This window comes from Neofelis nebulosa, chromosome 4 (assembly GCF_028018385.1).
Source record: "Neofelis nebulosa isolate mNeoNeb1 chromosome 4, mNeoNeb1.pri, whole genome shotgun sequence".
Lineage (NCBI taxonomy): Eukaryota > Metazoa > Chordata > Mammalia > Carnivora > Felidae > Neofelis > Neofelis nebulosa.
Window position 1 is genome coordinate 65,468,843 of NC_080785.1, and position 23,737 is coordinate 65,492,579.

General features: G+C 35.0%; 1 protein-coding gene and 1 long non-coding RNA gene across 6 annotated transcripts in view; both read right to left on the reverse strand.

Annotated features, from left to right (window-relative positions):
- Positions 1-23,737, reverse strand: part of PHF14 (PHD finger protein 14) — a 214,800-nt gene that overhangs the window by 81,072 nt on the left and 109,991 nt on the right. The window lies entirely within an intron of this gene.
- Positions 16,821-19,979, reverse strand: LOC131509353 (uncharacterized). Its single transcript, XR_009260449.1, has 2 exons — positions 18,358-19,979; positions 16,821-18,089 (listed from the first exon to the last, which is right to left on the reverse strand). It is a non-coding gene; the product is annotated as an uncharacterized LOC131509353 (long non-coding RNA).

A 23,737-nucleotide genomic window follows, 5' to 3' on the forward strand; every position in this document is an offset into this window, starting at 1 on the left:
TCACCAAAGGACTAACATTAAGGCTACAATAAAAAAACAACAAAACAACAAACAAAACCCTATGGTTAAAAAGCAGCCTAATTCTTGTCTGGGACAGAATTAAATATAATAATAACCAACTTGATAAAATGAAAGAGTTACTGTTTTGGAGACAGATAATAAATTCTGGAATGGATAGGTTAATTTTCAGAAAATAATATGTTTAAGAGAATAAAGGTCACAAGAACCTTTTAAAAAAATATACAGACCTTTGAAGAGAAAAATCTAAATTTAACAGTAAATAAATCTTTTGAAAATTCTGGTTAAGTCATTTCACTTACTTGTGTTTTAGTTTCTAATTCTAGTTCTACTAATGAAGCTAGTGTAAAGCAAAATTTTAGTTGATAAAAATAATTCAAGATGAAGACAACTCCAAAATGAAATGTAATTCTTTAGAGTACTTCAGGTCAAGCAATGACCTACAAAGGGAGCAATGTTATATTATATACATGTATAGGTCTATGCTATATATTTTTTATATAAGTTATTTTAATTATTTATCAACACACAAAGAGCCTTAATGAGACTGAAAAATGTGTCCACAGATGATGTGACTAGTATCAATAAATCACACACTGTTACCAAAAATTGTTTTTAGGGACTTAAGAGAGTCAAATGTCAGAACAAGAAAGTCTAGGAAATTTATTAAGTGAACAATTTTATATATGGGATATACTACTACTACTAAAATGGGTGCAGAATTCAAGATGTAACTGCGATGATTAAATCTCAAGAAATGTATCAAGGACTGGTTCCTAATTAAACTGAAGTGATAAGACTAAATGAATGTCACATAAACTTGCTACCATCATAGAAGGGAAAAGTGGAACCTAATGACACATGGTGACATGACACTGCAAAAGGTTTAATATTTCAGTATTTAAATAATGAAGTTAATCCAAAAGCAGCTGTGTTCTCCAAAATGACAACTAAAATGATGAATAGTCAAAACACTAGGATAAAAGTGTTTAACAGTACACACATTTCATTAAAAGAAGAAACTGGTGACATTGTAAAGCCACAAGTGTGCACTATAACAGACTTTTTTTTTAAAAAAAAAGAGTGGAATTATTTTAAAAACTTAACATAGAACCTATAGAAACAGTATGATAGTGAACACTGAAGTCAAGAGGTGTGGGTTCTAAGCCTAACCCACACTAACCACGTGGTTTTTTACAAACCATCCACCATTCAAAAAATTATTGAAAGATTATAGCATGCCAAGTTTTATCTTTGCTTGTGAGACAGAAATACAAATAAAGCTTTTTCATTAACTTCACAGTCTGATAAGGGGGGTCAAGTGAACAAAACTATAAGACTCAAGAGAGATTCAATACAGGATGTCAAGTATTTTCACAGAGGCCTACATAAGCTGCTAATGTAGTAAGAAACAATCTTTAAGAAGGAGGAGAGTAAAAGATTAACAAAGGATTAAAGCAAATGTTAAAAGGTAAATTGGAACTTATCAGGCAGAGAATATGTGGAAAAAAATTTGAGGCAGAAGAAAAGTACAGAGTAATTTTTAAAAACAGTATGTCAGGAGGTGCCTGGGTGCCTCAGTTAGCTGAGCATCCAACTCTTTGATTCTGGCTTAGGTCATGATCCTACAGTTTGTGAATTCAAGCTCCACATTAAGCTCTGAGCCATCAGTGCAGAGCCTGCTTGGGATCCTCTCTCTCTCTCTCCCTCTCTCTCTGCCGTTTCTATTCTCCCCCCCCCCCCCAAATAAATAAAATTTACAAAATAATAATATCAAAAGCACAGTATATCAGAATAGCCACATAGCTTGTTATGACTGTAGTAAAGGGCACTTGTGAATAAGTGACAGGGGTCTAGACAGTTTGCTGGAGATGCTCTGAAAAGAATTAAGCAAATAGATAACATTAAATTATGTGATATAGAATGAGAGCTGTGGATGCATTAACTGGAGAAAAAGGAAGCGATAAGGAGGAAGAAATGTTAGAAAGTTATCTGCAAAAGCTCACACATGACAAGAGAAAAGCCAAAATGAGGCAGTAGAAGTAAAGATGAAAAATAAAGGAAGATATATAAGGTACAGATTGCTATGGAGATGTGACTGGCTATGCCAGTCAGAAACTAAGTAGAGACTATAGGTAGAATTAAAAATTTCAAATATTCCTAATTAAAAATAGAAATACCAGATTATACACATAGTAAGTTCACTACTGGATATATACCTGAAGAAAATGAAAACACTAATTCAAAAAGATCTATGCACCCCTATGTTTATTAAAGCATTATTATAATAGCCAAGTATGGAAGCAACTCAAGTGTCCACTGGTAGATGAATGGATGTGGTTCATATACACAATGGAGTATTACTCAGTCATACAAAAGGATGAGATCTTGTCATCTGCCACAACATGGACAAACCTAGAGGGCATTCTGCCAAGTGAAATATGACAGAGAAAGACACTGTGATTTCACTTCTATGTGGAATCTAAAACACAAAACAAATGAATAAACAAACAGAAGTAGAAACTACCTCTTAAATATGGAGAACAAACTGATGGTTGCCAAAAGGGTGGGGAATGGAGGATGGATAAAATGGGTGAAGGAGAGTGGAGACACAGGCTTCCACTTATGGAATAAACCAGTCATGGGGATAAAAGGTACAGTGTAGGGAATATGATCAATGATACTGTAATAGCATTGTTTGCTGACAGATGGTAGTAGCTATGTCTGTGGTGAGCACAGCATAATGTATAGATTTGTCCAATCACCATGATGTACACTTGAAACTAATGCAACACCATGTGTCAACTATAATTCAATTAGAAAAAAAAAGAACATGAAAAAATTTTTCAGAGAATTCAGCATTAACAGGAAAACCAAAGATATATGAAAGATGAGATCACCAGGGACTATGCAGAATAAAAAAAAAAAAAAAAAGGATATTGGACAGAATAGTAAAGAACTGTAACATAAGCATGGAAGGCAGAAGGACAGAAGTCTATAAAAGGACTGTCTGGGGAGATAGAAAACCTAGGAGAATGCCATGTCTTGAAAGCCGAGGAAAGTAGTCACTGAGAAGATAAAGAAGTAGGAAATAATCTGAGTCAAGGAGGATGGGTTCGAGGGCACTGGCAGAAATATTACCTTCAGAAGGAAAAGGGAGCATCTTTTCTAGTATACTGTTATTAAAAGAGGAGAGAGAAGGGTGATGGAAGAGATGCATAAATTTATAGGTTAGTTATAGGTTACGTATCAGAAAGTTTGTGTATTTCTGTCTGATAGTTTGTTTTCTATGTGAAGCAGGAGATGAGGTCATTGATTAAACATGAAATAAGAAGGAAAGAGTATTAAGATGAGGTACATAAGGAGAATGGAAATAGGTGCTGCCAGCAATGAATGGTCAAGCTGACCAGGAAAATATGCAAGGGCTGCCAGACAATGCTGAGGGCCTAATTTATAATGATTAGGTATGTTAAAAAATATATACACTTACACACAAATGAATAAATTGTTTATACCTCAGTAAACATATCTGTTCACTCTATTTAGTATTTTGTTCCTTAATTAAAACTATGTGTACAAAAACTTATTTAGCCTATCTTTAGTCTTTTTTGAGGAGGAATTTTGTGGTTATTTGCCCTACGAAATAGTAACTTCTGAGCAAAGCCAGGTTTTTGATATTTTATTAGCTTTTTTGTATGTGTGGTCAAATAGGGCTCTATTTTAACATTAAATTCATGTAATTAACTTATTTAAAATTTTATAAAAAATTTTCAATGTTTTATTCATAATCCTACCATACTAAAAAATACCATGCTCATTTTTCCCTTTCCAATCTCTAGCTATCTGTATGTAAAATTTAGTGGTATATACTCATGTTCTAAGATAGATTTCTTCATTCCTATGTAATTATAATCTATAAAAGATATATAATATTTTGGTTACCCTGATTTGCTTCAGTTTATCATCCATATCCTATACCATGTTTAACCTGTTTTTATTTGGAGATATGTGTGTTTGGGGGGGGTGATAATTCTCCTAATAAAAATGTTCTTTTATCCTGCTGCTTTTCTTTGTGTACTTCTTTGTGATAATTTCTAAGGTGAAAGATTATTATGATGAAATATAAAAATATGTATGTAATTAACACAGTCTAAGCAGTGAAAGAATTTTTTTCCTTAAAATAAAACAGTAGAATTACATATTAAATATACTTAATTTATAAAAGGTATTTTTTTAAATGCCAGAAAAATAAAAAAATACTATGTTATTTGCATCAGTTGATAGTGTCTGGTATTTGACAATTTGTAAAATATAAAGAAATAACTGCACAGGTAAACACTCTTTAGAAACCAACCATTGGAGTGAAGTAAAAGAATATGGTACTATATCAAAGTACCTACAAACAAACAAACCTAGAAAAAAAGAGAGAAAAAAAAAAAAAAGATAAAGCAGCGCAGTGCTTTCTATTGCTATGGAATTACTCCAGGAAGCCAAATTAAAGTTCTCAACCTGTTAACAAATTTCTTTAAGATTAGAGTAAAAAGCAGACCCAGACTATTACACATTACAAAACAAATTATAACCTTATTTCTTATATTCTAAAATTGGATTAAGATATAATCAGACCTAACTTTAGCTGACTCTACACTATCCAAACAGTCAAAATTAGCAAAAACTAATAGTAACACCTATTTTCAGATTAGAGATGATTCAGATTACAGTGAAATAGGTACTATCCTTAGAAACACAACAGGAATATTAAGGATAATAAAATTCATTTAAGAATTTTAAAATACACTTTCATAGAAGAGCAATATAGCCATGACAAAAAATTAACCAAATTAGTACACAAATTATAGTAAAATAAATGACAACAAAAACTACGATCCCAATCTAAACAAGGCTTCAGTTTTGTATATAAAAATAACTAAGCCAAGTTCCCACAATCTGTCACTCTTAAAATATTAAATAAAAGCCAGACTTTAATTAAAACTATCCATTGTTATTCTCTAAAAATGTATAAAGAACATACTATGTGATAAGCATTGAGTTTGTGATTGGGAATATTAAAACTAATTTGCTTTAAATTTTTAGATCTAGTACTTATACAATGAGAATCATGGGTTGACCAAGACATAGAAACTAAATTTAGAAAGAGAAGGACTAAACAAGTGAGAAATACTCATTCCAGAGAAAAACGGGAGGTCATATTAGGAAAGAGAATATATCATAAAAGGAAGATGGCATTAAAGTAACAGGCAAGTTTTAGAAAGGAGAAATAGCCTGCAATGTTTTGAATACATGTCATCTGGAGCTGTGAATACAGAAATGTAGCTAGAAATATTAAGGTCAGGTTTGAAAGACTTTATATGCCACGTTATACACTTGATTTACCTTGCAAGAAATGGAAAGTTTCTGTACAAATTTAAGTGCAACATGAACAAATTCATCAGACAACTGGATAAAGACTAGAAACATCCAGACTAATGAAGGTGCTTGTTACCACAACAGACCAGGATAGGGTTGATGAAGGTATACAATCACTATATATTTACATTCACTTAACCCTCACAGTAATTCTGTGGGATAGAAATGACTGGTATTCACAGTTTACAAGAAACTATGGCACAGTGATTATAAAACCAACTCAAAGTCATAAGTCATGAGTATAGGCGGAGAACTTTTGAACCCAAAAAACTTGGTACCAAAATTCAACCATCTTAACCACTATTTTGCTACTGAGAACTAGAGTAAAACACTGCATAATAAAAACGAGAAGTTTTAAGAAGAAAGGTTGGTCACTAATGTTATGTTGAAAAGAGACCAAATGCAATAAGTACTTAAAAACTTTAAAAGCCATTAAATTTAGCAATTCACGTTCACCAGTGACTTCTTCAACAGAAAGGATAATTTCTGCCTTAGGAATCAATCACCAAACATATTCAACTTACTCCAGGTCCAAAACACTTTATAAGAGATTATAGCATTAATGAGTACCATCAACATGCTTTAAAATTTAATTTTAATTAAAAAAATATTAAATAGATTTTATTTTCATTTAGAATAGAGTCTGAAAGCTAACAAATTATGTTTTTAAATCAACAGAAGAATATGGCATTCTACAAAAGAAAACATTTTTATATTAGGCTTATGACAAAACGTAAAGTAAAAAATCATTCTTAAAGAGCACAGTATTTCAGCAGATCTTTAAAAATATTTTGAGCAAATCTGTACATATATCATCTAAAAGGCAAAGAAAAATAATATGCAGTGCCTAAGTAATGTATGATGTATTAGCTGTCTATTTCATAAAAACATGTCACTTTAGGTTTTTTGGTTTTTTTTTGTTTTTTTTTTTTTTTTTTTTTATTTTTGGGACAGAGAGAGACAGAGCATGAACGGGGGAGGGGCAGAGAGAGAGGGAGACACAGAATCAGAAACAGGCTCCAGGCTCCGAGCCATCAGCCCAGAGCCTGACGCGGGGCTCAAACTCACGCACCGGGAGATCATGACCTGGCTGAAGTTGGACGCTTAACCGACTGCGCCACCCAGGCGCCCCTAGGTTTTTTTTTTTTTTTCAGACATAAATATCACAATATACACAAACAAAATTTTTGATTTGGCAAAAAGTACCATTAGCAAACAAAATGCATACATACAAATAAACAACAAAAAAAAAAAACCTGAAAGAAAGTATTTGCAACTTACACAAAGACATGTGATAAACTCAGTTTTTAAAAAGGGAAAACATGGGGTGCCTCGGTGGCTCAGTTGGTTAAACGTCCAACTCTTGATTTCGGCTCAGGTTATGATCTCAGGGTTGTGACATCAAGCCCTATGTTTGGGCTCCACACTTGGCATGGAGACTGCTTAAGATTCTCTTTCTCTCCTTTACAGTGCAGAAGCTTTTTATGGAGATAAAATGTTTTTTGATGGAGATAAAAAGCTTCTGCACTGCAAAGAAAACAATCAACAAAACTAAAAGGCAACCAATGGAATGGGAAAAGATATCTGCAAATGACATATCAGACAAATGGCTAGTATCCAAAATCTATAAAGAACTCACCAAACTCCACACCTGAAAAACAAATAATCCTGTGAAGAAATGGGCAGAAGACATGAATAGACACTTTCAAAAGAAGACATCCAGATGGCCAACAGGCACATGAAAAGATGCTCAGGCTAACCAAGAAGTTAAAGAGGAAATTAAAAAGTATATGGAAGTCAATGAAAAGAACACCACAACCCAAAACCTCTGGGATGCAGCAAAGGCAGTCATAAGAGGAAAGTATATAGCAATCCAGGCCTTCCTAAAGAAGGAAGAAAGATCTCAGATATACAACCTAACCTTACGCCTTAAGGAGCTGGAAAAAGAACAGCAAGTAAGACCCAAAACCAGCAGAAGACAGGTAATAACAAAGATTAGAGCAGAAATTAATGCTATTGAAAGCAAAAAAAACAGTAGAACAGATCAGCGACACCAGAAGCTGGTTAGTGAAATAATTAACAAAATTGATAAACAACTAGCCAGTTTGATCAAAAAGAAAAAGGAAAGGACCCAAATAAAAATCAAGAATGAAAGAGAAGAGATCAAAACCAACACAGCAAAAATAAAAACAATAAAAATAAAAAAATGAGCAATTATATGCCAATAAAATGGGCAATCTGGAAGAAATGGACAAATTCCTAGAAACATATACACTACCAAAACTGAAACAGGAAGAAACAGAAAATTTGAACAGACCCATAACCAGTAAGGAAGAGTTAACACTTATTCTCTTGAAGGTGTTCCAAAAAATAGAAATGGAAAGAAAACTTCCAAACTCTTTCTATGAAGCCAGCATTACCTTGATTCCAAAACCAGAGACCCCACTAAAAAGGAGACCTATAGACCAATTTCCCTGATGAACATGGATGCAAATATCCCCAACAAGATATTAGCCAACCACATCCAACAATACATTAAAAAAATTATTCACCACGACCAAGTGGGATTTATACCTGGGATGCAGGGCTGGCTCAATATCCATAAAATAATTAACGTGATTCATCACACCACTAAAAGAACGAACCATATGATCATCTCAATAGATGCAGAGAAAGCATTTGACAAAATACAGCATCCTTTCTTGATAAAAACCCTCAAGAAAGTAGGGCTAGAAGGAGCATACCTCAAGATCATAAAAGCCATATATGAACAACCCAACGCTAATATCCTCCTCAATGGGGAAAAACTGAGAGCTTTCCCCCTAAGGTAAGGAACAGGACAGGGATGTCCACTCTTGCCACTGTTATTCAACATAGTATTGGAAGTCTTAGCCTCTGCAATCAGACAACACAAAGAAAGAAAAGGCATCCAAATCGGCCAGGAGGAGGTCAAACTTTCACTCTTCACAGATGACCTGATACTCTATATGGAAAACCCAAAAGATTCCACCAAAAAACTGCTAGAACTGACTCATGAATTCAGCAAAGTTGCAGGATATAAAATCAACACACAGAAATCGCTTGCATTCCTATACACCAACAATGAAGCAACAGAAAGAGAAATCAAGGAATCGATCCCATTTACAGTTGCAGAAAAAACCATAAAATACCTAGGAATAAATATAATCAAACACGTGAAAAATCTATACACTGAAAACTATAAAAAGCTTATGAAAGAAATTGAAGGAGACAAAAAAAAAAAGGAAAAAGATTCCATGTTCCTGGATAGGAAGAACAAATATTGTTAAAATGTTGATACTACCCAAAGCAATCTACATATTCAATGCAATCCCTATCAAAATAACACCAGCATTCTTCACAGAGCTTGAACAAATAATCCTAAAATTTGTATGGAAACAAAAGACCCCAAATAGCCAAAGCGATCTTGAAAAAGAAAACCAAAGCAGGAGGCATCATAAACCCAGACTTCAAGCTATACTACAAAACTGCCATCATCAAGACAGTCTGGTACTGGCACAAAAACAGACACTCAGATCAATAGAACAGATTAGAGAACCCTGAAATGGACCCACAAACGTATGGCCAACTAATCTTTGACAAAGCAGGAAAGAACATCCAATGGAATAAAGACAGTCTCTTCAGCAAGTGGTGCTGGGAAAACTGGACAGTGGCATGCAGAAGAATGAACCTGGACCACTTTCTTACACTATACACAAAAATAAAATCAAAATGGATGAAAGACCTCAATGTAAGAGGAAGCCATCAAAATCCTTGAGGAGAAAGCAGGCAAAAACCTCTTTGATCTTGGCCACAGCAACTTCTTACTCAACACGTCTCCGGAGGCAAGGGAAACCAAAGCAAAAATGAACTATTGGGACCTCATCAAAATAAAAAGCTTCTGCACAGCTAAGGAAACAATCAGCAAAACCAAAAGGCAACAGACAGAATGGGAGAAGATATTTGCAAATGACCTATCAGATAAAGGGTTAGTATCCAAAATCGACAAAGAACTTATCAAACTCAACACCCAAAAAACAAATAATTTAGTGAAGAAATGGGCAAAAGACATGAATAGACACCTCTCCAAAGAAGACATCCAGAAGGCCAACTGACACATGAAAAAATGCTCAACATCACTCATCATCAGGGAAATAAAAATCAAAACCACAATGAGATACCACCTTACACCTGTCAGAATGGCTAACATTAACAACTCAGGCAACAACAGATGTTGGTGAGGATGTGGAGAAAGAGGATCTCTTTTGCATTGTTGGTGAGAATGCAAGCTGGTGCAGCCACTCTGGAAAACAGGATGGAGGTTCCTCAAAGAACTAAAAATAAAACTACCCTTCGGCCCAGCAATTGAACTACTAGGCATTTATCCAAGGGATACAGGTGTGCTGTTTCGGAGGGACACAAGCACCCCCATGTTTACAGCAACACTATTAACAATAGCCAAAGTATGGAAAGAGCACAAATGTCCATCGATGGATGGATGGATGGATGGATAAAGAAGATGTGGTATATACATACAATGGAGTATTACTCGGCAATCAAAAAGAATGAAATCTTGACATTTTCAACTACATGGGTGGAACTGGAGGGTATTATGCTAAGTGAAATTAGAGAAAGACAAAAAATAATATGACTTCACTCATATGAGGACTTTAAGAGACAAACCAGATGAACACAAGGGAAGGGAAACAAAAGTAATATAAAAACAGGGAGGGGAACAAAACAGAAGAGACTCATAAATATGAAGAACTGAGGGTTATGGGAGGGCTTGTGGGAGGGGGGATGGGCTAAATGGGTAAGGGGTACTAATGAATCTACTCCTGAAATCATTGTTGCATTATACACTAATTAATTTGGATGTAAATTTTAAAAAATAAAAAAATAAAATTAAAAAAAAAAAGATGTTCAGTGTCACTCCTCATCAGGGAAATACAAATCAAAACCACACTGAGATACCACCTCATGCCAGTCAGAGTGGCTAAAATGAACAAATTAGGAGACTATAGATGCTGTAGAGGATGTGGAGAAATGGGAACCCTCTTGCACTGTTGGTGGGAATGCAAACTGGTACAGCCACTCCGGAAAACGGTGTGGAAGTTCCTCAAAAAATTAAAAATAGATCTACCCTATGACCCCATCATAGCACTGCTAGGAATTTACCCAAGGGATACAGGGTGCTGATGCATGGGGGGGCATGTACCCCAATGTTTATAGCAGCACTTTCAACAATAGCCAGTTATGGAAAGAGCCTAAATATCCATCACCTGAGGAAAGGATAAAGAAAATGTGGTTTATATATACAATGGAATACTAGTTGGCAATGAGAAAGAGTGAAATCTGGCCATTTGCAGCAACGTGGATGGAACTGGAGGGTATTATGCTAAGTGAAATAAGTCATACAGAGAAAAACAGATACCGTATGTTTTCACTCATATGTGGATCCTGAGAAACTGAACAAAAGACCAGGGGGGAGGGGAAGGGGGGAAAAATAAGTTACATAGAGGGAAGAAGGCAAACCATAAGAGACTCTTAAAAACTGAGAATAAACTGAGGGTTGATGGGCGGTGTGGGGAGAGGGGAAAGTGGGTAATGGGCATTGAGGCAGGCACCTGTTGGGATGAGCACTGGGTGCTGTATGGAAACCAATTTGACAATAAATTATATTGAAAAAAAAAAAAATCCTTTTTCTCTCTGCCCCCATCCCCCAACTGTGGCATATGCACATGTTCTCTCTCTCCCAAAAAATAAAAATAAAAATAAAAAAGGACAGAACATCAATAAATAAAGAGGCATATGGAAAGAGAACACATGGATGAGAAAACCCAGATGGCTAATGGCTAATCAGTGTGATAAATTTTCAGTCCCATAGGCAGTCACAACATACAACCAAATGCCGATTTCTATCAACTGGATTGTTAAAAATCTGTGTGATCATATTCTCATATATTTGTGTCTACTGGATAATGAAGTAATTGTATCTATAAAATGTAAAGTACACACACACATCATATACATATATACATACATATATATACATACACACATACTTAATAAACATATTCTTTGGTCTAGCAAACTCACTTTGAACAGAGATCAAATAGAAAAAAAATACCATCAATAGGGAACTATTATAATAAATCAAGGCACATCCACATTATATTTTTTAATTTTTTAAAATGTTTTATTATTTATTTTTGACAGAGACAGCATGATGGGGGAAAGGGAGAGAGAAGGAGACACAGATTCTGATTCAGGCTTCAGACTCTGAGCTGTGAGCACGGTGGCAGGGGGGATTGAACCCATGAACAGTGAGATTATGACCTAAACTGATGTCGGGCGCTGAAAGGACTGAGCCACCTTGGCGCCCCTGAATCCACATTATATTTTGTAGCTATATAAAGTCTGGTTTAGTTCTAGATTTATTGAAAAAAGTTTTTTGGTGTTCTTAAATTTAAAAAAAAAAGCAAGTTTCAGAGTAAAGCCTACCATAACTGTAAAAGGAAGAGAGAAGCTAGAGGGGGTGAGGAGGTTAGTCAATGGGTTTTGAATATTTTGTTTGCACACAGATGAAGTATAAATGATCATACACTAAACTTAATATATTACACCTAAGGAGTGGGGTTTAGAGTAAGTAAGAAGTAAATAACATTTCTCTCTGTATTTGTTATCTACATGATTACAAACAATATACACTGCTTCAGTACTTAAAAAATCAATTCAATAAGTTGAATGTGTCCTAATCCAGTATCCAATTAATTCTCTTAAAATAAAAAGCTATCTGAATATGCCAAAGCATTTGTTTTACTAATGGTTTTATTTATTTTTTCCAAGGTATGTGTGTATACATATATTTGTTCTCTTTATGAACATTTTGTAGTTTAATAGATTTTTAGTCGTAATGCTGTACTATAAGTTTTATAATTGTTATTTTAACTACATTTGTAGCAAAGAGTAATAGTTTGAAAACAGTGTTATAGAAAATGTCCTTATATATCTTATTTATGTAATATGACATTCCGAAAAAACAACCACACATTGTGCTGTTCCAGGTCAATTAATTTCCCATAGATCTCTGCTTGAACTACCTACTGCCATAAAAGGACTTTCCATCTTCTGGCTATGGCCACAGTCTCTCTTCTCCTATGGAATGCCTTGTTCCTTTCTTCTTTACTTGCTTAAACCTACCCAGCCTTGTTCCTTTCTTCTTTACTTGCTTAAACCTACCCAGCCTTTTACAGTCCCATTGGTTTTACTGGCTACCACTCATTTTTGACAATTATCTCATTGGGTAATCTTATACTGAGATTTCCCATTATGTAAAATTTGGGGGAAAACATTATTTTTGTATGACAAACTTCTGTGGCTTTCTGGTCATGATGGTATGGGTGGGGTGGGAAAGAGAGAGAGAGATGGGGGGAGGGTAAGGGATTGGTGGGAGGGGGAGGAACTGAGGAGGATATGGGGGGGGTGAGGGACAGGGAGGGGAGGGAGGGAGGGAGGGAGGGAGGGAGGGAGGGAGGGAGGGAGGGAGGGAGAAAGAAAAAGAAAAGTACTTGTTCAGTAGGGCATACTTGAAATGTATCACTAACAAAACCCTTAAGTCATTTTTAGTTAAAAGCATGGGGATATATATCTATCCTGATGTGTTCTTTTAATCTTACACTTATTAGCAAAAAAATAAGGTAAAATGAAGATAAAGAATTGATGAACTCCATGTAAACTCTACCATTTTGAGACATTTGGAAGAAAAAGCAGCAGAGTTAACATTTGTTAGAAAACTTATCTTCATTTACAAGGCTCAAAGAGAGCAATGAGTCTCCTACTGAGCTACTCATTCATGTAAAAGTCAACAATTGGAAACACACTGACTGAGAAATTTCACATTAAATTCCCATTCCTTTAATAGATACTGCACTTTTTATGAATACTCCTATAATCCCAGGAGTAGGGGCAACCAAAGTAATGTTTGATCAAACACTATTTGATGCATTTTTTAAAACAGAGATACTAAGAAATGGTAATGTGCAAAACAGATTCTCAAGTTTTTGTTTGTTTGTTTTTAAATAATTGTGTGATTAGGCCCATACCCAGACAGCCACATCAACAGTAAAACCAAAAATCCATGCTGCAAAAGTCTTACAAACTATATTTTGGTAAGTCACTTTCTCTTTCTTGGCATGTTTCATAGATGCAAATAAGCTTTGTACTAGTTTTATGTGGACCAACTTTATAACTTAATTCCCAACAGAAATGTATCTTCTCAAAGTTAACAGGTATTGATCTTTTAAACCACTTAGTCTATCCACACTTTGTTCCCCTGTATGATCAGCTCTACTAATATACATCCAAAGTGATAATACAAAGGACACTTTCTGGGTTACATGTAATAAGCGAGATGTATGCATTTATTAAGTAAAGCTTTCCTGATTTACTGACAGGTCATATATGTTTAAGGGTTACTAGGAAGAAAAAAGAAGAGGAAGAGCACAATGAGAAAAGAAATTAACTTTAAAGAATAAATAAGCCATCCTTTTGCAGATATGATAGAACTAAATGATTTGTATATCACAGTTTACATACAATGTAAAGAGGGAAAAGCCATGCTCCTAAAATCTTTTTTTAATTTATTTTGAAAACAGACTTCTATAATAGAATTCAGTGCTTGGTCACCCTTCCCCTACATTTCTGTCCTAACTGGTTTCTTTTAATGAAAAAAAGGAGTCAGCAAAACAAAATGCCACCATTAAATCATTTTGCAACATTTTGCGTCAAAAATGTAATGGGAAATGCACACATCAAGAGAAAGGTTACTGTTCTTCCAGAACATCTTTTCACTTGGTTCATGGCTCATCCTTCTACATAACTGTGCAGGCACTACTGATGGTTTTCTCTCTCAGTTTAATGTGGCATTTGAAGGATTATGGCATTTTCAGGAAACCACACTGCAGTGATTTTAGTGGTTATCTGGCTGAAAGTGATACAGTGATTTAGAATAACTGTGCTGTTTATGTACAATGGTAAAAGTCAGCTACCAAGTCATCTCACAATGTCAACTTAATTCTTGATTGTATTTTTTCTTAATAATACCTGAGGTCAGTCTAAAAAGTGAGACCAGAATTAGAGGAAGCTTCTTTAAAGGGGAGCTTGCTGTATATAGATATATTTAGGTTTAAATCCCATTAAGTATATTGCAGTAGGAAGAGCTAATTCAGAAATTGATAATCCTAGTTCATTCCAGTTGAGAAAAAGTATAATTTGCTCCTTGAAACTGTTCACAAAAAGGATTAAAATGAATTAAGAATTAAAAGAAAAATTTTAATTAAAATGAAATTATATAACATACCTGTAAAACAATTAAGAGATACAAAGTTAGAGTAAATATGAAACCTGCTACATTTACCTAGACAACATGTCATTAAAAAAAATGTTTATTTGTTTACTGTTTATTTTTAAATGTTTATAACATTTATTGTTAAATGTTTATTTTAATGTTTATTTTAAATGTTAAATGTTTATAACTTTTATTGTTAAATGTTTATTTTGAGAGAGGAAGAGCAGGGGAGGAGCAGAGAGAAAGGGAGAGAGACGGGGGGGGGAGAGGGAGAGAGAGGGAGAGAGAGGGAGAGAGAGGGAGAGGGAGAGGGAGAGAGAGAGAGAGAGAGAGAGAGAGAGAGAGAGAGAGAGAGAGAATCCCAAGCAGGCTCCCTGCTGCCAGCGCAGAGCCCAAAGTGGGACTCAAACTCATGAACCATGAGATCATGAGCTAAGCTGAAACTAAGAGTCAGACACTTAACCAACTGAGCCAGGTGCCCCAATAACATGTCATTTTTATCCATAATGTAATTTAGCCTACTTAAAAGTTCAACCTAGAATATTTTACCTTAGAAAATTAGTAAGAAAAAAGCTTCCAGATTAAAAGAAAACATTTCTACTATAAGCCATTTCTCACAAACCTGAAAACTGAAAAGTATCTGCTTTATAATAACTCACATATTTTGGTAGGCAACTATCTATACAATGTATAACTCAATTTAAAATCAGAAAAATATTACAGGCTAATAATACAATTAAAAATACCACTGTTGGCGAAAGTTTTATGCTGTAAATTATTCAGAATTCCATACACCCAAATAACTTTAATTTCTGAATTTTGTCTTCATTGCTACACTATCATAAAATCACAGAATGAAAATTAAAGGGGATTTTCAAACTGATCTAGTACACCACTCATTTTATGAATGAGACAACTAGTTCCCAAAGAAGTTATCTTCATTCCTGATGGTGACACAGCCTCTTGCTGGCAAAGCCTTACCTCAGATTCTAACCTCTCAATTTTAGCTCTATGCCCTCCCTACCATTTTTCCTGGCTGATTAATTAAGTTTTCAAGTGAGGCTCACTTTTTGAGTCTATTAAATTAAATATTAAATGTACTACCGCTCTCAAAAAGAGAGATTTTCTTCTGTTAATAAGCAGAAAAATTATCATCCTTACTTTCCTTATTAACAGTCTCTCCATATATGTCAACACTATTAACTGGAATATTAAAGTTATACTAATGACGCACATTACAGAGAATGTGTGAATAAGATGAATGAGGGAAAAGGAAGTTTAATAGTTTCCCTTTCTGTCCTTAATAGTAAAACAGAAATGTATAATCATTTCTGTTCAAATAGCCTACAGCTAACTAAAATACACGTGCACATGCATGTATACACACATTTTAAAATATGAGCAAGATTTCCCTACAGTTATGTAATTCTTAAGTTGTATATTTCTTAGATTTAAGTCTAAGTTTCATGTATCCTGAGGTAAGACTCAAATTCTCAACTAAAAAAAAAAAATTAACATTTATTTCATGAATATTCTAAAATGATAATGTCTTATTTGTTAAGCTAACTAAATTTCAAAGGACCACAATCTTTGTCTATTATCTTGTATTCCACTATTTACATGATCCCTCCTCTCCAAATAACCCTCAGATAACAATCAAGAGGCCTATAATATGTAACATGTATCTGTTCTACAAATACAATTGACAAGATGCAAAGATACTATGCTTGTAATTTTTTCCTCTTTTCTTTTTTTGCACAACTGGTGGTTAATACAAATACACCTCTCTTAAAATTTCACATCATTGTGCTGTATATTCAGAAATTTCCTTAATCTACAATTGCAGCATAGCATTGATGTGTGTTGTTCTTTAAGACAAGACAAAGGGGGTTCAAAAGCATTTAGTAAATAGATGACCACAGTTAAAATTACCAATAATCAAAAAGTAAACACATAGATGGCATCACAGATTTTAACAAACAGCAACCTTCATTTAATATATATGGCATTAAAGTTGTATGTATTTTAATATATTTTATATGTACATACACAACATAAATATTATGTGAACATATTATAGTCATATACCTTTTAGATATTAACATTTCTTAAAATATCTGAAAAGAATGTAATCTTGCCCCCTAAAAATGTGAAGGTATATTTCTTTAAAAACAAACATCACAGAGACAAACATCGTCAAAGGTTAGATCCATTATTAGTGCTATGATCCTCATTCAGTATAAAACATAAATAAAGAACAATTCAATAACATCTAAAATTAAAAAGGAAAAAGTAGTACATTTTAAGAAATCTTCATATCAAAGAAACTCAAATAGCATGGTTAGAAGAATGAAGATTATAGCACTGAAGTCTCAAAGAATATCATGTAAACTATAAAATAAACACAATATCAAATCATCCTAAAGGGCTGTCACCATTTAGCCTACAACAAATACATTTATCAAAGGCAAGTTTCATCTAACCAGGGAGCTGAAATGCAAATTATGCTAAGAATATATAGGGTTAACAGTAAAGACGCTAGAGCCTGACAGCCTGAATCTGAATATCAGCTCCAATACTTTCTACTGTATGCAACTTCTGGGAATTTACTTAAGTCCTCTATATCATGGTTTCCTCTTCAATTCAATGGAGATAATAATACTCCTTAGCTCATAGGATGAGCATTAAATGATTAAATATGTATGGTACCTGGTACATAAGTGTCTTATTACAGTTGTTGTTGTTGTTGTTGGCATATGCAGAACATTTACAATTCCCTAACCATTTAGCCAACCCCTATATTTGCATTGATCTCATTTAATCCTCCAACAACCTAAGGGGTAAGCACTATTGATTATTGCTATTTTACAGGTAAGGAAACTAAGGCACAAGAAAGATAAGGGCAGTGCTAACTCACAGAAACAGGTTTCAAACTCAACTGAGTAGCTATAAATCCTCAAACTAATCATGTTACATAATACTGTCTCCCGATATGAGATAATAAAATTTAATAAAATTTAGGCTTTTTACATAAATCTAGTGGGCTTCTTTTAAAAATATCCAATGTTTAAAAATATCGAGGGGCACCTGGGTGGCTAAGTCAATTAACTGTCTGACTTCAGCTCAGGTCATGATCTCGTGGTTTGGGAGTTTGAGCCCTACATCGGGCTCCTGCACTGACAGTGTGGAGCCTGCTTGGAATTCTCTGCCTCCCTCTCTCTCTCTGCCCTTGTCCTGCTACCTCTCTCTCTCAAAATAAATAAACTTTAAAAAAAAACTTAAAAGGGGGCGCATGGGTGGCTCAGTCGGTTAAGCGTCCGACTTCAGCCCAGGTCACGATCTCACGGTCTGTGAGTCCGTGAGTTCGAGCCCCACGTCGGGCTCTGGGCTGATGGCTCAGAGCCTGGAGCCTGCTTCCGATTCTGTGTCTCCCTCTCTCTCTGCCCCTCCCCCGTTCATGCTCTGTCTCTGTCTCAAAAATAAATAAACGTTAAAAAAAAAAAAAAAAAAAAAGAATGAAGTTTAAAAAAAAAACAAAAAAAAACTTAAAAGAAAATATTGAGTTGAAGAGGAAATAAAATGGGATGTTTTCACATTTCAAGACCCCTTTTAGTATATCTAATTAGAAGTTCCTCTGCTAAAAAAAAAAAAAAATATCCAATCACACTTGGGACCATCACAATAGGTATTAGGACCACTTGCAATGTGATCTTACAGTAGGAAAGAAGCAACTCAGCCCTGAATACAGCATTGCCAAGTGGGAATTTATGGCCAAGGAAAAGGGTGGGGGTTAGTGGGTGGAAAATTACTAAGGGAAACATCAAAGATAAGGAGAAATTCTGGCTAAACCAAGCCAAGAGGACTGTTGCTGAAGATAGCCCAGGTGATCAGACATTACCTGGGGGAAAGTGGAAGGTGAGGAACCAGAGCAGATATCTAGGATGATCAGATATCAAGGGCAGGGGATTCTAGCTGAGGTGACTTAGCAGGATAAACAATCTAACACCTATAAGAGCTAGAAAAAGAACAAAGCCCAAAGCCAAAAGAAGGAAGGAAATAATAAAGATTAGAGCAGAAATAAATGAAATAGAGACCAAAAGAACATAACAGATAAATGAAACCAGAAGCTGTTTCTTTGAAAAGATCAACTACATCACAGAAACAAGGGGATTATAAGAGAATATTATGAAAAATTATATGCCAACAAATTCAATAACCTAGAAGAAATGGATAAATTCCTAGAAACATAATCTTCCAAAACTGAATCAGGAAGAAATAAAAAATTTGAACAAATCGATTACTAGCAATGAAATTGAATCACTAATAAAAAAAACAAAAACAAAAAAAACTCCCAACAAGCTAAAGTACAGGACCAGATAGCTTCACAGGTGAATTCTAACAAACATTTAAAGAACAGGTAATATTTACTCTTCTCAAACTATTCCAAAAATATAGAGGAGGAAGAAAAACTTCCAAATTCATTCTATGAGGCCAGTATTAATACCAAAACCAGAAAAAGACAACAACAACAAAAAACTATAGGCCATATCTGTGATGATATAAAAATCATCAACTAAATATTAGCAAACAGAATTCAACAATACATTTAAAAAAATCAATCATCAGGATAAAGTGGGATTAATTTCAGGAATAAAAGGATGGTTCAATATTTTCAAATCAATGTGATAGATCACATGAACAAGAAAAAAGGATAAAAAACATGAGCATCGCAAAGATGCAGAAAAGGCATTTGACAAGGTACAACACATATCCATGACAAAAACCCTCAATAAAGCAGGTTTAGAGGAAACATATCTCAGTATAATAAAGGCCATGATATGAAAAACTCAGAGCCAACATCATACTAAGTGGTGAAAACCTGACAGCTTTTTCTCTAAGATCAGGAACAGAACAAGAATGTCTACTCTTGCCACTTCTTCAACATAGTACTGGAAGTTCTACTCACAGTAATCAAACAACAACAACAAAAGAAATAAAAAGCATCCAAATTGGTAAGGAAAAAGTAAAACTTGCACTGTTTGCAGAAAGACTCAACCAAAAAACTACTAGAACTGACAAATGATTTCAGTAAACTCATAAGATACAAAATTAATACGCAAAAATCAGTTGAATTTCTTTACACTAATAATGAAGTAGCAGAAAGATAAATTAAGAAATAATCCCATTTACAATTGCACCTCGGAATTGTAAATAATAGGAATATCTAGGATATAAAATAATAATAAAATAATAAAGTCCCTAGGAATAAACTTAACCAAGGAGGTATATAAAACATCAATGATCCACAAAACAATCAATGTGACTCATCACATCAATAAAAGAAAGGACAAGAACCACATGATCCTTTCAATAGATGCAGAGAAAGCATTTGACCAAATACAGCACCCTTTCTTGATAAAAACCCTCAAGAAAGTAGGGATAGAAGGATCATGCCTTGAGATCATAAAAGCCATATACGAAAGACCCAACGCTAACATCATCCTCAATGCGGAAAAACGGAGAGCTTTCCCCCTAAGGTCAGGAAAAAGACAGGGATGTCCACTCACACCACTGTTACTCAACACAGTATTGGAAGTCTTAGCTTCAACAATCAGACAACACAAAGAAATAAAAAGCATCCAAATGAGCCAGGAGGAGGTCAAACTTGAACTTTTTGCAGATGACAAGATACTCTATATGGAAAACCCAAAAGATTCCACAAAAAAACTGCTAGAACTGACTCATGAATTCAGCAAAGTTGCAGGATATAAAATCAACGCACAGAAATCGCGTGCATTCCTATAAAACAACAATGAAGCGACAAAGAGAAATCAAGGAATCGATCCCATTTACAGTTGCACAAAAAAAAAAAAAAATACCTAGGAATAAATATAACCAAAGACGTGAAAAATCTATACACTTAAAACTATAGAAAGCTTATGAAAGAAACAGAAGAAGACACAAAAAAATGGAAAAAGATTCCATGCTCCTGGATAGGAAGAACAAATATTGTTAAAATGTCGATACTATCTAAAGCACTCTACCTATTCAATGTAATCCCTATCAAAATAACACCAGCATTCTTCACAGAGCTAGAACAAACAATTCTAAAATGTGTACGGAACCAGAAAAGACCCTGAATAGCCAAAGCGATCTTGAAAAAGAAAACCCAAGCTGTAGGCATCACAATCCCGGACTTCAAGCTATACTACAAAGCTGTAACCATCAAGGCAGTACGGTACTGGTACAAGAACAGACACTCAGGTCAATGGAACAGAATAGAGAACCCTGAAATGGACCCACAAACGTATGGCCAACTAATCTTTGACAAAGCAGGAAAGAATATCCAATGGAATAAAGACAGTCTCTTCAGCAAGTGGTGCTGGGAAAACGACATCAACATGAAGAATGAACCCGGACCACTTTCTTACACTATACACAAAAATAAACTCAAAAATGGATTAAAGACCTAAATGTAAGAGAGGAAGCCATCAAAATCCTTGAGGAGAAAGCAGGCAAAAACCTCTTTGATCTTGGCCACAGCAACTTCTTACTCAACACGTCGCCAGAGGCAAGGGAAACAGAAGCAAAAATGAACTATTGGGACCTCATCAAAATAAAAAGCTTCTGCACAGTGAAGGAAACAATCAGCAAAACTAAAAGGCAACCAACGGAATGGGAGAAGATATTTGCAAATGACATATCAGATAAAGGGGTAGTATCCAAAATCTATAAAGAACTTATCAAACTCAACACCCAAAAAACAAATAATCCAGTGAAAAATGGGCAAAAGACATGAATACACATTTTTCCAAAGAAGACATGCAGAAGGCAAACAGACACATGAAAAAATGCTCAACATCACTCATCATCAGGGAAATGCAAATCAAAACCACAAAGAGATACCACCTCACACTACTCAGAATGGCTAAAATAAACTCAGGCAACAAGAGATGTTGGCGAGGATGCGGAGAAAAGGGATCTCTTTTGCACTGCTGGTGGGAATGCAAACTGGTGCAGTCACTCTGGAAGACAGTATGGAGGTTCCTCAAAAATTTAAAAATAGGACTACCCTACGGTCCAGCAATCGCACTACTAGGTATTTATCCAAGGGATACAGGTATGCTGTTTTGAAGGGGCACATGCACCCCAATGTTTATAGGAGCACTATCAACTAAGCCAATGTATGGAAGGAGCCCAAATGTCCATCAATGGATGAATGGATAAAGAAGTTTTAGGGGCGCCTGGGTGGCGCAGTCGGTTAAGCGTCCGACTTCAGCCAGGTCACGATCTCGCGGTCCGTGAGTTTGAGCCCCGCGTCAGGCTCTGGGCTGATGGCTCGGAGCCTGGAGCCTGTTTCCGATTCTGTGTCTCCCTCTCTCTGCACCTCCCCTGTTCATGCTCTGTCTCTCTCTGTCCCAAAAATAAATAAAAAACGTTGAAAAAAAATTAAAAAAAAAAAAAAGAAGTTTTATACATATATATATATATATATATACACACACACACACACACACATATACATATATATGTGTGTGTGTGTGTATACGTATATATACGTGTATATATATGTGTGTGTGTGTGTATATATACATACACACACACATACACATATACACACACACAATGGCATATTATTCAACAATCAAAAAGAATGAAATCTTGCCATTTGCAACTACATGGGTGGAACTAGAGGGTACTATGCTAAGCAAAATTAGTCAGAGAAAGACAACTATCATATGACTTCACTCATATGAGGACTTTAAGATCCACAACAGATGAACACAAGGGAAGGGAAGCAAAAATAATATAAAACCAGGGAGGGGGACAAAACATCAGAGACTCTTAAAATATGGAGAACAAACAGAAGGTTACTGGAGGGGTTGTGGGAGGGGGAATGAGCTAAATGGGTAAGGAGCATTAAGGAATCTACCCCTGAAATCAACGATGCAGTATATGCTATAATAACTTGGATGTAAATGAAAAAAAATTTTAAATAAAAAAAAATAAAAACAAATGAATGAAAAGTAATTAATGGAAAAAAAATCCATGAAAGAAATTGAAGATGACACAAATGAAAAGATATTCCATGCCCATGAATTGGAAGAACCAACATTATTTAAATGTTCATAAAGCAATCTACCCAAAACAATCTACAGATTTAATGCAATCACTATCAAAATACCAACATTTGTCACAGGACTAGAACAAACAATCCTAAAATTTGTATGGAACCACAAAAGACCCTGAAGAGCCAAAGCAATCCTGAGACAGAAAAACAAAGCTGGGAGTACCACAATTCCAGATTACAAATTATACCACAAAGCTGTAATCATAACAATATAGTACTGGCACAAAAACAGACACATAGATCGATGGAACAGAATAGAGAACAGATATAAACCCAACCATAACTGGGTAGTTAAACCACAACAAAAAGAGATGAGAATATATAATGGAGAAAAGATAGGCTTTTCAACAAATGGTGCTGGGAAAAACTGGACAGCTACGTATAAAACAAAACTGAAAACTAGACCATTTTCTTACACTATGCACAAAAATAAACTTAATATGGGGGCGCCTGGGTGGCGCAGTCGGTTAAGCGTCCGACTTCAGCCAGGTCACGATCTCGTGGTCCGTGAGTTCGAGCCCCGCGTCAGGCTCTGGGCTGATGGCTCGGAGCCTGGAGCCTGTTTCCGATTCTGTGTCTCCCTCTCTCTCTGCCCCTCCCCCGTTCATGCTCTGTCTCTCTCTGTCCCAAAAAAAAAAAAAAAAAAAAAAAAAAAAAGTTGAACAAAAAAAAAATAAATAAACTTAATATGGATTAAAGAGCTAAATATGAGACCTGAAACCATAAAACTCCTAGATAAAAACATTGGGAGTAGTTTCTTTTACGTCAGCCTTAGCAACATTTTTCTGGGTATG